The sequence below is a fragment of the Nomascus leucogenys genome, chromosome 13, assembly GCF_006542625.1.
Source record: "Nomascus leucogenys isolate Asia chromosome 13, Asia_NLE_v1, whole genome shotgun sequence".
Lineage (NCBI taxonomy): Eukaryota > Metazoa > Chordata > Mammalia > Primates > Hylobatidae > Nomascus > Nomascus leucogenys.
Genome location: NC_044393.1, coordinates 46364672 through 46369166, shown reverse-complemented (window position 1 = coordinate 46369166; position 4495 = coordinate 46364672). Strand labels below are relative to the sequence as shown.

The window sequence follows — 4495 nt, the reverse complement described above, 5'->3', positions numbered from 1 at the left end:
ATTAAGTATTCTGAATGTCTGGACTGTCTGTTGATATCTTCCTATTAATTGACAATAACTTTTCTCTCTTGTTTTCTTTTGAGACAGAGTCTCGCTCTGTCGCCCAGGCTGGATTGCAGTGGGACGATCTCAGCTCACTGCAAGCTCCGCCTCCCAGCTTCACACCATTCTCCTGCCTCAGCCTCCCGAGTAGCTAGGACCACAGGTGCCCGCCAACATGCCCGGCTCATTTTTTTTTTTTTTTTTAGTGGAGACGGTTTCACCATGTTAGCCAGGATGGTCTCGTTCTCCTGACCTTGTGATCCACCCACCTCGGCCTCCCAAAGTGCTGGGATTACAGGCATGAGCCACTGCGCCCGGCCACTTTTCTCTCTTTTTTGTATCCTTTTGCCATGACTTCTTTACTGTCTTTTCTCCAATCAGTATTTCAGTATCTATCTATGACTATCTATCTATGACATCCATCTATCTATGACTCAATCCTGGGCTGAACTATATACTCGACACATAGATTCTGCAATTAATATTCTGCTGTATTTGGTTTTTGTACATATCTATCTACGCTTGTATACATCCATCAATCCATCTTATTTTTTGATGCTTTTCAAATAAGTGGCAGACATCAGTACTCTTCACCCCTATGGTGAATTTTGATAAATGCATACACTCATTATCCCTGAAGGTGTCCTTAGGCCCCTTTCCAGTTAAGTCTACCCCCAACCCCCAAGGTGAACACTATTCTGATTTTTTCCCACCATAGATTAGTTTTGCCTGTTTTAGAACTTCATATAAATGAAATTGTACCTGGTGTAATCTTTTGTGTCCAGCTTCTTTCATTAGCAAAATATTTTCGAGTACCTGTGTTGTTATAAGGGTCCTCATTTTAAAACGAATAATTTGACAAGATCTTTGCAAACTGATCTTTACTTTAAAATTTTGGACTTCCCTGATGTGTATATAAATACAGTAACCACCTTTAAATTAAATAGCCTAAATACAGTAACCACTTGAATTAAGCCTCTGAAACAGACATCTCTCTCATGTGTCTGTCAGACCTTGTCTTTTTGTTTTCATGCTCCCCACATCCCCCTACCTTGTTTAGCATTGACAAATATTTCAAAACTGCAGAAGGAATTTATCATATTTGTCTCATGGGCACAGAGCTTTTGATTTACTGTGTTCAGTAAGATGCAGGGGGCTAACCAAGCTCTTAGGATTAACTGCATCTGACTTTCCTTCAAAAGGTCATCAGCAGTACATCCTTAGTAGGCCTCACAATAGTGTGTCCACACTACGGGTTAGTGGGAGTGATTGAAAGGCCTGGCGAGTTGTCCTTCTGGGTTTGCTCTGGTTGGGCGATCAGAATCCATAGTACTGCGTGGGAAAACATGAAAGAAAATAAGTGAAAGTGACATGTTCCTCCAGAATAGCTAAAGGTCAGCGCTCACCCCATTCAACCACTGTATTCCCTAGACTTAGCATGAGGCGGTTGTTTCTAAAAATCAAAGCCACACTTAGCGTGGTAATGTGGCTTTGTACCATGTCAAACTAGCTAAGCGGGAACTACGTTTCCCAGAATTCCCTTGCCTGTAGGTTTCCGGGGTGAGCACAGGCCACGTGACCTGATGCGTGCTTCGTGAGGCGGAAGTGAGGCAGCTTTGTCGTCTCGTAGGCTTGAAAGGTAGGTGCTCGACATTAGGGACTGTGGCAGCCCGGGGAATTGTCCCCGTCTGCTAGCTCACCTTGTGGGCGTGGAGCCCCTCTAACTTTCCTAACTCGCGGGCGGCCCGCGGGCCTGCGGCAGATTCAGCTCTCAGGACTCCAACTTCGGTTTCTTTCACTTCTGGGCCAGGCTGCTTGTCCTGCCACTCTCAGGCCCCCCACCAGACACGGAAGCAACAGCAGTCCCTAAATGTTGCAACTCGCTCCTTCCCGCAAATGTAGAAGCTCAAATCCCTATAGCAAATTCCATATTCTGTGTTATTCTTAATGCTTCCATCTCTCTGGTTGAATCTAGAATGGATACAATCAGTGATGCACATTTACCAGACAGAGGATGTGCAGCGTTTACTGTTGATTTCTCTCTTTTCCTCCCTATCACCTCAGTTTAGTTCCAGGATCCACACTCCTCCACCATAGTCAGGAGATTCAGGGAAAGCTGGCAGGGTTCAGCTTTCAAGTTGACCCTTGATGAACCATGGCCAATCCTGTTAAGAGTCATGAAAGCCAATCCTAGCCAATGAAACGGGGGAGAAATCACCGAAGAACTTGTGGAAAACAGACCTTCTGGATAAAGAGACACGTATGGGGAAAAAGGGGCTTTTTTATGTTATTCTGGATGTTTCCCAAAAGTACTGCTGCTGCCTTGCCTCCCTGACAGACGCTGGCCTTAGGATGACATGCGGCAGGAAGGAAGGACAGATCTGGGGTTTTTCAAGACTTACTGAGATGCGCAAGGAACCAACCCTCGAGTAGCCAACTCGTTCCTGTTTGCATGTGTCAGCTGAAAAGAATGAAAATAAACAAAATATAACTTTATTTCTAAGAGGTTACAACTTGCAGGCAGGAAGCAGGCTTCTACCTGAGGCCATAAAGCATACTTTGAACGAGAAAAGGTAGGTGTTTATGCTAGGTGGAGAGGTAGGATATATGTATTCTGTTGCATACAGGAGAAACCTATGAAAATTCATGGAGGAAACTCGTTAGAGACACGCACTGGGCTTACATATGAGGAATATCCAAAAGCGGACCATCTATGTTCACTCTGGGGTGAAGATTTAACATTTAAATGTATTATAATTAGGCTATAAATGCAAAAAAGTGAAACATAGGGCACAAGTTCACGATCTGTGCAATCTCCGGAGACCAGTCTGATCTAGCCTGCAGCCGGCAGTCATCTGTCAAGAAGGGGCTCTTTGTAGCCAAGAGTAGCTGTCAGGTTGGAACCATGAAACCAAAAGGAAGGCATTGGCGGTTAGGTGAAGAGAAGAAGTCTTTTGGCCTTTTTTTCCTCTTCAAGTCAGCTTTTGATAAGATCTAGTAATAATAAGGGGATGGGTGTGGCTGCAGGTGGGACATGTCTGTTCTCTGTCCTGTCACAGCTAAGAGCTAAGAACTTCAGAGTCTTTCAGCCATAGATGGTCCTGTTATCCATTGAAGGGATCAGTCCATTGGGATTTTGCCAGTTTTAGCATTGATCCTGTGTCCTGGGAAACCCCTCAATACTTAGCAGAAAGTTAGCCACTCTAGCCCTACCTCAGGACCTCTTTTATGGGAAAGAATAATTCCCTTAACTGCTTGAGCCATTTGAGTTGTGGCTGCTTTTGGTACTTGTAATTGAAAGCATCTTGAATGTTCTGGGACAGTAAAAGAATGTGCCTTTGTTTCTGACAGCAATTATAAAATCAATTATATGTTTATATTCTAAAAAATGTTTTGAGTAATGCCAACATCATTGGAAAAGTGCATCACTTAGAATATGTATCTGTGTGTCAATTTTGTTTGTTCAAAATCAGTTTCATTAATTTATGGGAAGATACACCTTGTACATTTTACCTAATTTAAAAAAATGTTGCCAGTTGAGCATACTTGTGATATATTCAAAGATAAATAAACGTTTTCAATTTTAGATATTCATATGTCTTTGGGTCTTTGTTTAGTTTTGTCCTAAAATAGGAGTGCTTTTATATGGGCCAGATTCCTGCAGTGATGCTATCTGGGAAGGAAGGGAGGGCATGATCTTTGTTCTACATGTTTAAAAGTCTCAAATGAGTTACTGGGATTTAAAAAATATATTCGCACATGAGTTTGGTACAGTTCGGTGAATTTTTTTTTTTTTTTTTGAAAGAAAGAAAGGTTTCCAGGGCTTGACACTGTCCTGTGGGTGTGGTCAATTAATTGCATTATTGGTCCCAACTCTTTACACCTACCCTTTGCCATGTAGCCTGGTAGTGGCCTCTCACTATGACACTAGGATTTCCCATGTGATGTTTGGCCAGTAGATGCAAACAAAGGTTTGAAGAGCACTGGGGAGTTGGGATTGTTTGCTCATATCTCTGCTTTCATGATTACAGTGTGCCTCGGTTAGCCTGGGGAGAATGAGTGTCACATGGTCCAAGCACCACTATTGCTACAGCTCATGATAAGTCAGATAACTGCCAGATTTAAGTGGGCCCAGAGGAGACCAGAAGAATCACCCAGCTGAACCCAGCCTAAATTGCTGACACATTAACTCATGAGCTAAATAAATGCTTATTGTTTTAAGCCACTAAGTTCTGGGGAGGTTTGTTGTGTAGCATTATTGTGGCAATTCATAACCAAGACATTTTTTAAGCATTAGGGACATTTTGGGAAGGGCTGTAAGAGTTAAATATGTTGGCTTTATAGGCAGCTGTACCTTATACAGTTTAACTCAGAAGTTACTCAGTAATCACCCACTTATGCATGTGTATGTCTTATTCAAAGATGAGTGCAACAGTACCATTTTAAGTATATA

The 4495-nt window shown here is 42.6% G+C and overlaps 1 long non-coding RNA gene across 1 annotated transcript; it reads left to right on the top strand.

Moving 5' to 3' along the window:
- The first annotated feature begins 391 nt into the window (after window positions 1-391).
- On the top strand, window positions 392-3636 carry LOC115837942. The gene is made up of 2 exons (XR_004032967.1): window positions 392-1681; window positions 2107-3636. It is a non-coding gene; the product is annotated as an uncharacterized LOC115837942 (long non-coding RNA).
- The last annotated feature ends 859 nt before the right edge of the window (window positions 3637-4495 follow it).